Here is a 16,496-nt window from a genome sequence, read left to right as displayed (position 1 = left end):
ATGATGATTTTCTTATGTTTTGCTTCAATGAAGTCAGCTTTTCAAATTTCCATGAATGGTAAAAACCGCGCCTCATTTGGCTTTCTGTGATTGGTTTATTTCACTTAATGTGATATCTTCTAGTCATGTGGCTACAGATGGCAAGGCTTGATCTCTTTTATGATTGAATAAACCCTCCCCCTCTCTCTGTCTTTGTCTCCCTCCCTCCCTCCCTCTCTCTCTCTCTCTCTCTCTCTCTCTCTCTCACACACACACACACACACACACACACACACACACACACACACACACACACACACACACACACACACACACACACACACACACACACACACTTCTTCTTTGTCCACCCATCCATTGATGGACACTTCGGTGGCTATGCTACTTGAGGTATTGTGAATAGTGCAATAAACGTAAGAGAGTGGGCATCTTTTGGTATGATGACTCCTTGTCCCTTAGATACCCTCAGTAGTAGGATTGCTATGTTATACAGTAGATTTTCAGTGTCTTGAGGTGCCTCCTGATTCTCATCCATAACAACTTCACTAATTCATACCAACATTGTACAAGATTTCTCCTGACTTCACATCCTTCCTAGAGTGTCTTTTTCTTCTTTTTTATATCAGCCATTCTAACTTGGACAAAATGATATATCACTGTGGGTTTAATGTACTTTTCCCTGTTGGTCAGTATATTAGAATGTTAAAAATCTACTTGTTGTCCATTCAAATGCCTTTTAAAAGTAATGTCTATTCAGATAACTTATCTTTTAATTGGATTATTATTCATTTTGTGGGCGAGCTGCTTCTGAACATTAATTCTTTGCTAAATAAATAGATTGCAAGTGTTTTATTTTTCTGTTTAATTCTGTCAATCGTTTCCTTTCAGATCATCTCATTTGTTTTTGATGTCTGTGCTTTGGGATCTTATTAAAATACAATTGAGATGTCTTTAAGAGTTTCCCTTGTGTTCCTTCTAGTATTTTCTTAGGATGATTTTCTTAGGTCTTTTATTTAATTCTTTGATCAATTTTAAGTTGATTTTTGTACATGGTGAGCGATTAGGGTGAAGATACATTTGTCTTTATATGACGTTTTCCCAGTACCATTTTTTTAAAGAGATTACCACCAGTATAATAAATACTTGTGCCTTTATAATTATAATTTTATGATTTTAATTGTTATATGTGTGTGGATTAGCGTCTAGATTCTGTTCTGTTCCACATGTTTTTTTTTTTTATGTTGGTACCATGTTGTTTTGGTAATGGTAGTTTTGTTGTCTGTTCTCAAGTGCAGTATGATGTCTCTAACTTTGTTCCTTTTGCTCAGGAAGCAACTGGCAATTCTGTAGTTCTTGCTGGTTATTTCTCTGTTTCTTGGAATTTCCTTTATCATCTATGTATTCACTGAAATGTAACTTTTTACTTTTTCTTTAATTTTAGAAGCAATAATGAAAATTTTATGTTAGATATTTCTCTCCCCTAAATTGCCAAAGAATCTTCTGCCTGTGAAGAATGCTTGATGCTTCATGCCTGTAATCCAAGCCTTTAGTGGAGGAAGAAGGACCATCAGTTCAAGGCTAGCAATAACTGGTATAGCAAGGTAGAAGCCACACTGGGCTACACAATACCCTGTCTAGTTAAACTCCTTTGCTCCCTGGCCTCCCTTCCTCCCACCCCCACCAAAATTTTTTGGAAGACATTTTTCTCTTGTTACTATTCAGGTCTCAGCTTTATTTTACAAGTTGAATACTCACCCATAGTGATTACCTTCAAAAGACCTGACTAATTTCCTTAGTGAGATGCCCTACTATATCCTTCTGCAAATAGATAGGTTACTCAGTCATTATGGTAGTCACAAAAATTACAGTAGATATTATAGGTAGATTTTGAACATAGGCAATTCAGTAGACTCAATACTGAGAGGAAGTAGAGAAGGTGGAGGACATTTCTTTGTTGTTAATGAACAGAAGTTAGGAGATTGAGTATATGGCTGTTGTTTTGCTTCAAGGCTCTTCTAACTGCCTCTTCTTACTGTTGTTTCTATGCTCTGAACCCCTCTTGTGGGTCCATGTGGAGGACCCTTGATCATTCATTTTCACTCAGGTCATACCCTAAGAATGTGTCACATGGATGTGTAGTGTTTCCTTTTTCTGGAATCCTTATTAATAGCTGGCACTCACAGAAATTAAAGATGAAGGACCAGTCAGTGCAAGGTTAATATGTCATCTTGACTACTGCAGACAACAATGGACTTGACAACATGGTTACAGGGAAAACTGGCATCTTCAGGAGAAGAATTCAAAGCAAGCCTAAGCTTGAATCAAAAGTAGGTGAGGAAGCCAGCAGCTTGGTGGGAACACCACAGCTGGGTCTCTGGGTGCAATCCACCATGCTGTACCACTGGTTGCTGAGTGTGACCACTCTGCTTTGTGTGATCATCATCTTTGGGCCTCCACACCCAACCCATCATTTGAAGGAAGGTGATGGATGTGGCTTGCAGGCAGAGCAGCTGCAGACTGTCATGGCTTTGCTCGTGATTTGTGTCATCTTTAGAAGTTACATCATTTCTCTCAGACTTAGTTTTCTCATCTATCAAATAGACTTGTCTTGAGATTATGTCAGATGGTTTTTGGAAAACATCCACCAACATGCCTGTCATACAATGGATAGTCTGGAGTGGCAAAAAGCACAGAGTCAGGGGACAGACACCCCGAGTCTGAGACTCCTACCTTGCATTTGCTATGGGAATACAAGGCATATTCTTCAACTTCTTGTGTCTTGGCTTCCTCATCTACAGTGTGGGACTAATAAATACACTAATCATCATGGAATGGTCAAGTTAAAATGTGGTGGAATATGTACAAATGAATAGAAAATCACCTTGTAAGTGATCCAAATTATCAAGATGATGGTGCTTGCCTCTGTCACTCAGTGGACAGGAAAGAGATGGATCATTTAATTTTCAAATTTAGTCTACACTTAGATTCAAAGTTTATTATGATAATCAAATTCCTTCAAAAAAAAAAAGAGAAAATAAACACTAGCCAATGGCTGGATGTTCTTAGCTTCCATATGCTGTCAGGGGCATGGGAGAAAGGCTGACTAACTTCTATCCCTTCATGAGACTGGGTAATCCTGGAGCTACCCTCCTTTTACATTTGTAGGGCCCAGGAGGGAGGGAAGGTCCAAATGAGTTTGCTGTCTGCTTTTCCAGCATCCACATTGATTAGCCTCATAGCTCTGTAGTGACCATGCAGTTCCCTACAGTCCTGGGCTGAGCCGAAGGCATCTGAGGTGGGAGAACCTGGTTCCCAAGTGCAAGTCAGCAACTTTGAGATACTGGCTTCTGGAAGAAGGTCTGTGGTCTGAAACACTGGAGACTCAATAGCTAAGTGGGGTGAGAAGCAGAAGAAACCACAGTTAACTATGTAAAGATTGCCTGCCGACATCAAGCTGCTACAAGGTACTGCAGGAAAGGTAGGTGAAGTGGCGTGTGTGCAGGGGCACACGTACATTGCACATGCATGTGCCCGTGGGCTCTATAATGACTTCCACAGAAAACTCCTCCACCATCCTTCCCATCCACAGTGTTGGGAGCAATTAGGTAGACTTGGGCAGAATGATTCATGCTTCAATAAATTCAATTTCAACAAAACATAATTATGGTGAGTCACCTAATCGCAGCTATAATCACGGCACGCCCCTTCAGAAGTCAAAACAGTTGAGGGCATTCAGGAAGGGTGTCTGATCCCTCACCATGACAAGTCTCCATCTTTTGCCAAAGAGAGGTATTTGGAACTTCAGCTCTTTTCTAAGTTCTTGGATAATAGGATATTTCACACATACATAGCGGAATGCTTACTCAGATGTGTCATCAATCCTGAAAGTAGACATTGCAGACAGGATGGAGATGTGGTCTTTGCAGAGACATCTTTATCCCATCCTGGTTTCTCAGGAGAGATGATGATGTTTCATTATTTACCGTTCTCATCTCTTTCTTATTACATAGCTACTCTCTTCTGTAGCCTTAAGATTACATAGCTTTTATTTTTAAAATATTTACATATTAAAATTTAATTAATTAATTAATTTACCTAAGACAGGATTTCTGTGCCCATTCCTGGCTGACCTGGAACTCTCTGTGGAATAGGTTGTCCTCAGACTCAAGAGATCTGCCTGCCTCTGCCTCTGGAGTGCCTGGATTAAAGAGCTATGCCACCACACCTAGCTACATATCACACACACACACACACACACACACACACACACACACACACCCCTAATGGAATATTAAGTACATGGTCTTATTTGTCTATCTTTCTGTGACTTAGTTTTCTTTGCTTAACTTTTAAAGATTTATTTATGTAGAGCATACACCTTTGAGTTTTATCATACTAACATGATTTTAGAATCTCACAGATGACTAGATCAAGATGTGTATATGTGTGTGTGTGTGTGTGTGTGTTAGTGTGTGTTTAATTTAGAATCATTGTAATTAGGTCCATGCAAAAGGGGGAGTGGAGGAATGGGACTCATGAAAGGGACAAGGACATGGCCAACGGTAGGGCTCTTGTTATCTAGAAGAGGAATAAGAAAGGATGAGGGACAGAGCTGGTGTGGAAGAGGAACCATCACATGATTCCTGCACGTACCAGTGAGTTTCCTTAGGCAGACAGCTGGAAGTTGAGTTACTGGGCTATCACTTCACTATGGTTTATTAGGTCTTCTATTTGTTTATTTTTCCTATTTTTGTTCCTTTGGTCTTATTTTGGGATTCTTGAATATGTTTAGTACTCAGCTTCAGCTCATATTGTATTAAAGCTGTATATTGTTATCTCTAAGCGATATATTGTCCTTCATCAATCATCTTTCTATTCCACTTTCATAGTGTAAGAGGGAGTAGTATGACTCATTTAAACTCACCAACCCAACGGGCTTCTTTACCGTCTTTTATCTCATAGTTGTCTTATATATAACATTTTCATGCATCGAATAGCTCACCACTGTTGAACCTTTTAGTGCAAACAATTGTGGCTGTTTTAAAGAGTTTAAGAAAGGAAAGTACCATTAGAACCCAGGTATGATGGGGTTCTAATCTGTTCACATGGTTGAGTTGGTAACCATCCCCGTTAGTCAATCAACACAGATTCAGATCTTATTAGGATGGAATTTTATAGATGCTGTTAAAGTCTCTAGTCATGACTGGTTACTCCAATGAATCAAAAGAGAGATTATCCTGTGTGAGACATTTAAAAGAGAGAACCCAGGTTTTTCCTGAGCTCAGAGGCTACAAATCTGGGATTGTAGCTTACTTGCTTTCCCTTCCTTGCTGATCATCTGCCTCTGTCAGACCCCATAATTATGTAAACCAAATTCCCCTGTGATAATCGAAACTCTCTAGCCATGCCCCTCTCCTGATACTTACTTCTTGGTTGAACTATGACTTACATACTAAATATTTAGTTTCCATATTTTATTTTTTCCTCAAGGATGTAAGATTTACAATAGTGTCTTGTTTTGTCCATACATTTTTAAAGAGTCTCTCTCTCTCTATCTCTCTATCTCTCTGTCTCTCTGTCTCTCTGTCTCTCTGTCTGTCTGTCTGTCTGTCTGTCTGTCTCTCTCTCTCTCTCGTAGTGTACTTGTTAACCATAAAATCAGATATTTTCTTTATCTGATAATATTTTTATTTTACTTTTGTTCATGGAGAATATTTTTTGCTGACTATGAAATTTTGAATTGATTTTTTTTTTCCTTCTTAGAGCTTGAATGATGCTGTTCTGTGGTCTCCACAAATCCTGATGGAAAACCACTGTCACATGCATCAGAAGCTCTCAACCTGTGGGTTGTAACCTGTTTGTGGGAGCGATGGAACAACCCTTTCACAGGGGTCACCTATGAACATTGGGAAACAGACATTCACATTACGATTCATAATGGCAGCGAAGTATAGTTCTGAAGTAGTTAATCTTTGCCTCATTGTATGATTTCAGTATTTTCGTTAGATTATTTCTTCTCATTTTTGTTTTTATAGTATCCTTTATTCTATATAATTGACATTTACTTTGATGTACATAATTTTACCAATCTTCTTTAAAGATTTTGTTTTTGAAAACCATTTTTGTTGTAGATCTTGAAGCCCTTTTAACACCAAAACTTAAAAAATATGCCCTAGATTCTTTACAAGGACTGTTTTGCATAGATTGCTTTCATGCCTACGCAGTTTGCTGACATTAAATAAATTTTGCAAAGGGGTAGTGTACACAGATGTAATTAGAATGTTTTTAAATCTTAATAAATAATTATTTCAGCATATATTCTCCCTCCCATCCAGTTACATTTTCTGATATAGCTAGAAATGTCTTCACCATCAGAGAAAAGAAACACTCTATGTTGGAGGACTTTCTGGCATTCAAACAAAATCAAAATGATGGGTGCATAATACACCACCGTGTGCTTTAAGACTTCTAAGGTTCTAGGTTGGTGATCCTCAAAGGGTTGTTCTGTTCTTGTCAGAACCAACACTTGTGTCAATGACTGGCCAGCCTGTGGCAGCTGGTTTTTGCCTCAGAGATCAAGTGCTCATGTTGTGTTACCTTCAGGTTCAACTTACTGCTTTTTCCTAGCTTGTGACAAGTCATGATTGTCACAGAGTTGGTACTTTTCTTGAAAAAAAAAAATCAGTCATGTTTTTAGAGACACAAATAATTAAATCATTTTTGTATACTGATACTAATGAACCATTTCATAAGAAATAAACTTGCCTTTTCTTTTAAAAACCAAACTGACCTTTGATTTAAATGGCCTCTTATAATCATCCATTTTGCAAATTTTGTGGTTTGTTTTTTTGATAGGCAAAACTCTCTCTCCTACATTCCCTTCATATTTCCTGTGAGTCCCTTCTTCATGTTCTCTGGCCTTCCTTCCAGAGTTATATACGAGCATGCCACCTTTGTTCACTTTGTTCTAGATGAAAAACATTGAAACAAACCCAGAGACAAATTACACACATCCAGGCACAAATGCATCCCCATCTTGTCATAAAAATGATGCTAGGTCTTCAAAACCTTGGCATGGAAATGTCCCCATGTCCTAGATCAGTCAATTATCTTCCCTTATTATCTTCCTTCACGTTTCGTAGCAGACAGTTCTATAAATACCCTGCTGAGTTGACCCAGGCGCTACCAAGAACTATGAGACCACGGCAATCGATCGTAGGCTTTGGCTTTTCTGATGTCCCCTCCCCGTTTTGTGTTATTTTATTCCCTCAGCTTGTCCAGGTCAGCACAGAGAGCGCTGAAGAAGTGTTTCTCATAGGTCAGGAGGCCTGCTGAGGGTGTGCTGGTCATTTCAGGTCAGACTGCCAAGAGCACCTAGTCATTTAGGGTCAATAGAGTCAGCTGACCCGGTCTGCTCTGTGGTAAATTGGGAAGTTCATTTTTTTCCCTTACAACTCCAATCTGAAGAGTGTGTTCATGGCTGCCAAACTGGGATCCTGCCGGTTCCAGGTCTTGCGGGTTCTCTAGAGATATCGACCATATGTGATTTTTAAAGAAGAAACTGTTTTGATAGTTAGGTATTAGCAACTAATAAGAAAACCAAAACAAAACACTGAGAACTAAACTTTCTATGGCCCTGGTAAAATATGTCTCAATCTCTGGGTCACTAGTGGTGACCTCCAGACGAAATGGTATTTAAAACCCCTTCCAGGACTGAAATGTTACACTTTAATTACCCAAATGTTCTGGATGGAGGAAAGAACTTGTGTTTGAAAATGAGGAAGATTTTCCTGGCATTCGGCTCTTATATTTTGAAACAGGTGACCAAGGAGAATTGCAAAATACCCTCCAAGTAACCTTGAAGAATAAGGCACCTCGTTGCGTCTGGGATTCGTTATAAACTGTTTCCGGGTGGGGGATGGGAGATACATCCCCATGCTATTCTTTTCAGTTGGGACATGCTGAAAATGGTCGTTTATGAGTTTCATTTCTGATGTCCTCAGAGCCTTTTAGGGGAAGAAGGGGGTGGTAGTTTGGTTTCTAATTCCCAGGACCCTCCCAACTCAGTTCCTGGAATCATCCTGGGGGACTCTGTAAACTGAAATTTAAAGTTCCAGCTTGCAGCCTCCTCTCTAAGGTTTAGATTGGGTTTCATAACTTGGAACTGAAGTCAGGGCAGCAGCAGTTGGAGTGTGGGTGAAAACGTCTGCAGCTCTGCTTGTCAGCACACTAATGCAAACCAGAGAGGCAGTAAATACAGAAGATGAGTGACGGACAGTGGCAGGGAATGGACACTTGCAACCTCACTTGATCTTCCATGGGGAGTCTCTCCTTAAGAAAATTGCCTGGGATAAATGACCCAGATTCATTTTGCTTGTGGATTAAAAACACCTAGGAAACCTGCAAACATCTTTTATATGCGATGTGTGCTCAAGGCCGGAGTCGATAGTTCAACAAGCAGAGAGAATCCAGTTTAGTTACTGACTGTATCAGGATAAATACTAGGTCTCTTACTTCAAAGTAACCATAGCAAAGTAAACACATCGCCACCCCTAGAAAGACAGAACACAAAGGCCGGAATGCCAGACAGAAATGTATTTGCTAACTAATCAGAACTATTCCAACCGTCACTAGCATGCATATTAATGGGCAAGAACAGGTATGGAACTTCAGGAAAGCCAAGCTAGAAAGACAATCTACTTTTGTGTGTAAATAAATACCTTGGGTCATGATCAATGAACACAAATGCTTCTGCAGGTTAGATGGGAAAGCAGAGCTGTCTGGGATTGGATGAATCTCTACCACCATTATAAGTAAGTAGAACACCAACCTTGATTAGATGGTTGAGGATAGAAAGATCCAGTTATGTCTCATCTATGGAGGCCATCTGTTCAGGATGCTCTCCACCATCACTTCTCCATTCTGTGACAGCAGCTTGAATTTCCCTTAGGGTACCACTCCTATGGCATTGGTATATGGTATATGGTTTCATTGGGTCTCTCTAAGCTAGCTGACAGCATTGCCAAAGGCTGTGCCTAATTAAGGGACAACAATTTTCTCTCAAAGGAGTTTGGATCTGAGAGAAGCTTCACAAGGGGAAGCCTACCCACCATCCTCTTACAGACCATTGGTAAGTCTCCCACTGGCCTTCTGGGTCTTGTCTTTTTCTGAGGTCTGATATTCTTTCCTGTGATGTGCAGAGGTATCTAATGTCTTCTACTTACATCTGTTACGTGAGAGTTAGCCAGTGGCTTCCACAGAGTTTAATCTCAATGACAAGTGGTCTGGGGGTAGCAATAGGAAGCCTGGGAACAGAAGGATCTTCACTGGAGTTCCTTCTGTCACTTGCAACCTAAAAAACCTAAGATTATATGCTAAACATCTTCCTGGTGATGTCACTAGCTGAAACATGACAGTGAGAAGACATATTGATACTGTATACAAAAATTACTCAAATTCCTAAGTGTGTTTGGTGAGGTTACTATATAAAATTCAATATATAAAAATTGATTTTACTTCTACCTACAGACATAGTTAAAAACTAAATTCAAAATACATCTTTTAACTATATCAGGAATAGCAAATAATTTGCTTATATCTATTAATGAAGTCATATATAACTATAAATATATACAATATTGTATAGTATACAATCTCTACAGTTATATATACACAATTATCTAAAATAACAGTGAAATAAATGGAAGATCCAAGCGAGTTGACAGTTGCCATAAGTTATTAAGTGAAGTTACTATATGAGTTACTACGAGTTGTTAAGCTTAGGGTGGCAAGTAAGAACATGTGTCTAGAAGAATAGAATAGACTACACAAGTTGCCCATTAATTTCACCTGTAGCTAGGGCTAGACCCATTTCCAATCTCCTAGAACAGTGTTTATACATTACAGACCGTGAGCTGGCTCTGCCATTTTCTCAAGGCATCCTAGTACCATGAAAGTCAACAGGCTGGGCTCACTGTCTAGTGGAGTCTCTGCCTTGAATTCAATGTATTAATGTGTGTTGATTTCCCAGGTCAGTAACCTGCCTATTTCTGACTCTGGAAGCAGCCGGATCTTGCTGGAAGATTGATCCACTGCTACTCAAAGGGTCTCCTTCAAACAGGAGACATCTTTATGTTACATTTTTCCACACAGACATGGTGTAAACTTCCACCACTTCTCTTCCTTCTGGGATAACCAGACTTTATTAACCAAACTCAGACAGAGAATTGCAGAATTCCAACCCACCCCCACCCTTGATTTTTCCCTCTGCTGTTTTTTCCTTTCTTCCGCGGGTTATTTTTTCCAACTAGGGAGACAAGGAGAATGTGTATCCCAGGTAAAGTGAGGAGGGAGGGGGCGGGGCGATGGCACAGACACATCAAAAGGGCCCTTTGTGCTCTGGGCACATTATTCCTGGAATCCAATCAAGTGCCCAAAAAACCTAACCAAGCTTTTCAGACAGCCCAGAAACCAGTCATGCAGGCCTCTTGGGCTCTGCTTTTTATAAAGCTTTATAGGGTACACTGAATTATTTGGTTGGGTCTTTTCAACCGTGTGACATTTGGGTTTTCAATGGCACAAATGGAGCTGATCATTAATTATTTGGACGCTTTAATTAAAAACAACAACTCATTGTGGATTTATGAGGGTCTGCTGGGGGGCAAGGACAGGGACCCCTTTAGTGAATCTCTCATTTGAATGAGAGTGAGTGTTGGGAAGGTCTAGAAAGGGAGGCTATAGAATCATCTTCCAAGAGGGTCTTAAACTCAAGTTAAGGTTTATTTGAGGGAGGGGGTTATAATGAAGAAAAAGGGAAGGAACATGAGGGAACAGAGCTCCGACCTGCCAAATGCCCAGAGAGGCGGGGCCTTGGATAAGAATCAGTGGTCTAGTGGGGAGCCATCAAGAGTTCTTGAATCAACACCTTTCACAAGAAACTAGTAAGGCCTCTGGGCCAGGAAGGGAGAAGGGCTGGTTTCTGGAACCTTTTGTTAACTGAAGACAGAGAGGGTCTCCAGGGCGAGAAGTTTGTGAATGGAATGCTGAATGCCCAAGTGAACAGGGGCTATGCCTTCCTGCTTAAGTTTTGAGAGTAGAATTTCTATTCTCTTCCATTCTGGTGCAATCTGCGACCTCAGCCTTTCATCCCTTGATTGTGTGTCCCTCTTGAGCCTGACACACTCTCTACTTCCTGAAATCCCCCCCCCAATTCCCATGTCCCCAGGGAATATGACTTTTGGGTGTCCTTCCACAAGGGTTAATCTCAGGGACAGCTGAGGAAGTAGATACAGGACACCAGGGGAAGAGAGGGAGTTCTCTGGAGACAATGGAAATTTCCATCTGCTCAATCTCCTGAATCCGGGAGTCTCAGGAAACACACAGCACATTTAGAAAATATGGAACACCATGCGTCTTTGGTCTAACAGTGCATAGTCTCTCAGTGCACGTGAAACATGTTAATGTTACGTGTACAGATATGGATTTGGAGTTTACAGACCCATTGCCTCTAGTTGGACAAATTTAATATGGAAAATAAAAATAACACAAACTCTTGGGTTTCCCTTGGACTTGATCCTTCCAAACTGCACACAACTATTTCAGGAATTGTTGTTATGGTGCCGGTAGATGGGATGGTATTATCTAGCCTACTTTATAAAAGAGAGAAACCGAGTCTGAAGGACCTCAAATATGCACTCCTCCCAAGCAATAAGATCTTAGCCAGCTGGGATTCTGGCAAAGGGCATTTCTCACAAAGTACGCCTAAGGTTCATGCACAGGATTGCAGTTCTAATGGGCTGTCTGGATGATGCTTCAGAGAAAACGTTCAGGCCATTTACAAATGGACTGTTTTTTCTTCCTTTTGGCCAACTCTTTCCAAAGCCAGCCTGCATGCATCCAATTTAGAGAGGAGGAAAATGAAATTTATCCTGGTTTTTATAGCCAATTCATCTGGGATGTTTGGTGGTGGCTGCTGTGTCTAAAGTCTGGCCAGGTCATGTAACTCTGAAGATAAACAGGTTCTAATTATCTGGCACTAGAATAACAGGACTGCAAGACCGAGAGGCATGGTATGATGGATTCACTTAACATGAAAGCAATAGTAAATTTTCATGTCCCCTCCCAGCTTCAATAGATCAGGTTGGATTTGGTTTGGGATTTCAAATCTGAAGGGGACGAAGGACATGAATCATGGCTGTAACAGACAGGAGAGAGGACAATCATCTCAGAACAGGTGGGCTCCATAGGACGGTGCTATCTGCTTCAATCATCTGAAAAAGGCATCAGGATATGGTTAGTAGGTTTTAGCAGGAAAAGGTACATTCTCAGGGGCTGGAGAGATGGCTCAGTTGGTGAAGTATGTGCCATACAAGCCTGAGAAACCAAAGTTAGATCCCTGGAGCTCATAGCAATCACCCGTAATCCTAGCACCAAATAAGCAGAGGCAGGAGGATGCCCAGGGCTTTTGTGGACAGCTTAGCCGGCTGAATTTGTGAGTTCCCGGATCAGTATGAAGCTGCGTTTCAAAAGTAAGGTAGCGATCAGTAGAGGGTGACACAACCCCATGTGTTCAAATGTGAACATGACATTTCATATAAGCACACACAGAGACACGCCCCAACCCATTACCAAGAAAGTACACGGAATAGAGAAGGGTGTTCCTTTACCTTCGTTTCCTCTGCAGTGAGAAGCACAGTCTCTACCTGAGATGGCTACCACTGAGGGAGATGAATAACAGCTAACCACACGCTCATAATTTGCACCTAAATTCAAGATAGGATGTTTTAACAGTTTCATCATCTTGCAAGGTTCAGGGGCCAACAAATTTGAGGCTGTCTAGTGATGAAAGAAGATACTCTATTATTATTATTATTATTATTATTATTATTATTATTATTATTATTATTATTATTGAGATAGAACAAACCTAGCCTCTTAAGTGTCTTTGTCTAGGACCCACCTTCTTTACAACTTCAACCAGTAGAGTTTCCTCCTTACATCTTGTCTCATCTCAGCGTCAGAGTTCAGAAGTGTTTTCTTGTACCTCCCCATCTAAATTATGTCTTTACATATAGGTCAGGTCTATCAATGCACCCTACACATTCCCTTTATAGTACTTAACTGCCAGAAAAAAAATGGTTGCAAAGTGTGACAAGCTATTTAATATTTTCTTCTATTAGACAGTAAGGATTCTAAGGACTAGGACCGTGTCATGTTTACAGTGATTTCCAGTGCCACAGAGTATAGAAAGTGACTGAATGAGCAGCCTAGATAGAAAACTCCAGTTTTACTCTGTGTTCTTCCATAATGCAGCTGAGTAGGCCTGGTCTTTCTAAGACCCAGTTTCTTCATCCGTTAACATACTCTAGGTCCTTTGGAAGCCTCTTGTGCGTAAATCTTTTTCCCCCAGTAGTTACATCATTCTTCAATTCACCGTTCAGATGACCTGACTTTTCATTCCATCACTAGTAAGATCCCTTATTACCATTGGTTCCATAGCTCCCTTGGAAGGAGCTATCACTCTTGTCTGTCTATATCGCTTGCCAAATTCTTAGTTGTCATTTCTTCCTCTTTTGTCTTTTTGGTTCTCTGGGGCTTCCTCTTTCCTACTCTGATTCTCTGCAGCCTCTGAAAGCTCTCTGTTTTAGACAGAATGAAGCAGCGTGTTCCCAAATGCCCTTCTATGTGTAGTTGCTCCAGGGCATCTAATTGTAGATGCTCAGATATTCAGTAAGCTGACAGCATTGCTCAAGTTCACTGTATGTTTATTTCCAAATCCACATTTGGTGACATCATGTTGGGAGCTTGAATTCAACCATGGTGAGAATATTTATACTATGAAAATTGGAAAGTGCTAGAAACTGGGAGTGTTTTTTTTTTTTCTCTTGAAGAACCAAATGTTGAATATTTATCTACACACTGCAATCTAAGTTCCTTTCCCAGCAAGGCTGTGACTTAGTGTATCAAGCTGGTTAGACTAATTCTTTCATCATTAAACATCACTAAGTAGTGCCTTTCTAATGAGGATTTCTGTGGGAAAACAGATCCAAAAGCCAGGTAAATAAATTGAGAAAGAAGTACATAAAATTCCAACTGTACTTTTCAAATTTATGCCAAGAAAATAGAATCTGTGCTAGGTAAGCTAGAGAAAGGATGCGGGTGTCAGAAACTTGCTAGGAAAGTGTGATAAAGTTTAAAGGTCAAATGGGAGAAGGAAGCCCTGGGTTACCAGGTAACCACTACTGTTCTTGCACTGGAGTACCTGAGAGGTGTGGAGACCGGGAATGAGGCCAGCAGAAGGAAAGACCTTGTAGAAATGGAACTTCTGCAACAGGTTGCTGCTTCTTCTTTTTCTCTAAAACCAGGGGCAAGCAAAGAAATAGCTTGGCTTTTTTCTTTTCCCAGTGGTCTGCTGAGAACTTCCATTAGAAACCAGAATCAGAAGCTGAACAGAATAGGTGTTTGGGAAGTACAGCTAGTGGGGTTCAATCCCTCTGAGACAGAGGGGACCAAACAAGAACGGGCAAGGAAATGGATGATCAGTGTTGTTGTAAAATTATAAAAAAAATTGCTGTCTTTTACCCCACACTAGGTCTGGCACCATAGTGCCCCAAGATATCTGGTAGATGTCTTTATCTCAGTCAGCAAAGCCTCTCACCCGCTTTGCTCCCCCCCATATCACATTGCCAATGTCTTTTCTCTGAGCCTGGCAATAATCTCTCTATCCATTTAGTTCCCAAAGCAGGTTTCCATCATGCCAGATAATATACATCCCAATTCCGTGGTGGCCTAGTGTCTCAGCCACCACGTACACTCTTGAGCTTAATTCATCACATGAAATAACACACAACACAATAACATCTGATCCAATTGATAAGATGTAGTTTCCCACCTAGATATACAAAACCCTGTACATATCTATCCCTTAAGAATATTCATAACAACCTGTAAATGTACAGAGAGGAATCTTAACATCAGCCTCCATGTTCTCTCTGCTGCTTTTTCCCTCTTGCTCCAGTCTCCTCCTCTCTAAAACTTTTCGCCCGCCCATCCTTCCTTCTCGTCCAATGACAGGCCTCATTCTATCTTGTACCTGCCTTCACCTGTATGACATCATCCTACAGATCAGTAGGTAAATCAGCATCAAATAATGACAATTCCCAAATTAACTCTTGAAGGCCTTTGAGAGACCACCAGTCACTAGTTTCAGAGCATCCAGAAGCAAGCCCTATTCTAGGACCTTAAACAATCACCTTGGGTTTAGTTCCCCAAATCCATTTTACAGTGAACTCTGATAAACATCCAAAAAATTAACATATTGACAACTTTGTGACAACTTTGTAAAGGTGAATTCAAGAGCAAAGGACTATAGTGTTTTGCTGAAATATAGAAGCTTTCTTAAGTTTTATCCTGGCCCATAACTAACAATGATTATACATTTTTTGTCCCTGTTCTTGTTTTCCCCTTCCCTGCCTCCTCTAACTATTTTAAGAGAATCTGGGTAGAATTTTAGAAGACAGGATTACAGAGATGTCTTGGAATTCGCCCACACTGAACTTAGTACTGCACAGGAAGTGGGGGATCATAGGTTGGCCATAGTAGGTATGATAAATGTAATATTCACAGATTAATTCTAATGGAATAAAAATGGTGCTTGTTGCAGGGGCAGATCAAGGTAGATGAGCTCTCTCTGATAGCTTCAGTGGTTCTATCACACAAGTGTGTGAGACACTTAGGGGTTTAACCTCATTTATTTAAGACTCTTCTCTTTTATTGATATATATGGACATTTCCATAGATATAGTTGTCATTAAATATCTGTGAGAGGAGGTTGATCTATACTCAAGAAACCAAACTCTAAGGATGCTCAACTAAATATCTTATCATTGGATGCTCAAATGAATAGTCACCGGTGTTTGTGTACAATCTATAGAGCATCTCATAAATTCTAAGTTATCCCTGTGGACATACGTTATCCTGTTTTCATTGGGAAATCATGTTTAATACAGATACAGTTTGAACAATACCTTTTTCTATCGGTGGCCAATCTCTTGGATAAAGAGCTCAATGGATATTGAAGGCTGGTTGCATTTTCTCCCCTTCATGTGCTCATCTCCAACAGAGGGTTCTTGTTTTAGAATCTCACACTATCTACTATGCCTTGTAGACACAGGAAGTATATCAGGATTTGTTCTGGTTCGAGAAGATCAGTCTATATTTTAGACCTGGCTGAACCCAGTTCCAGTGATTTGATTAGAGTGCGTGTTCACAGCAGCACTGTCCTGGAATGTGACCGTGTGTCTGGTATTTACACGTTGTCAAGGGATGGCAGCATTACCCGGCACTTCCAAAAACTCAGGTTTTCATCTGCTGCTCGGGGGGTGGGGTGTGTGTGAACAATGGATACTGTGGAATGTGTATCTGCAAAGGGCACAGGAGTCAGGGGAGGAAGACAGATGGTTTGGGAATCATTTTTTGCTGTCATGAACAGCTGTGGC

The 16,496-nt window shown here is 40.5% G+C and overlaps 1 long non-coding RNA gene across 1 annotated transcript; it reads right to left on the bottom strand.

Annotated features, from left to right (window-relative positions):
* Nucleotides 1-2,975: 2,975 nt before the first annotated feature.
* On the bottom strand, nt 2,976-3,946 carry LOC116898218. The gene is made up of 2 exons (XR_004387645.1): nt 3,864-3,946; nt 2,976-3,389 (listed from the first exon to the last, which is right to left on the bottom strand). It is a non-coding gene; the product is annotated as an uncharacterized LOC116898218 (long non-coding RNA).
* Nucleotides 3,947-16,496: the final 12,550 nt, after the last annotated feature.

This window comes from Rattus rattus, chromosome 4, assembly GCF_011064425.1.
Source record: "Rattus rattus isolate New Zealand chromosome 4, Rrattus_CSIRO_v1, whole genome shotgun sequence".
NCBI classification, from domain to species: Eukaryota; Metazoa; Chordata; class Mammalia; order Rodentia; family Muridae; genus Rattus; species Rattus rattus.
Note: the sequence above shows the minus strand (reverse complement) of the source record. Positions and strands in the feature narration are given on the sequence as shown.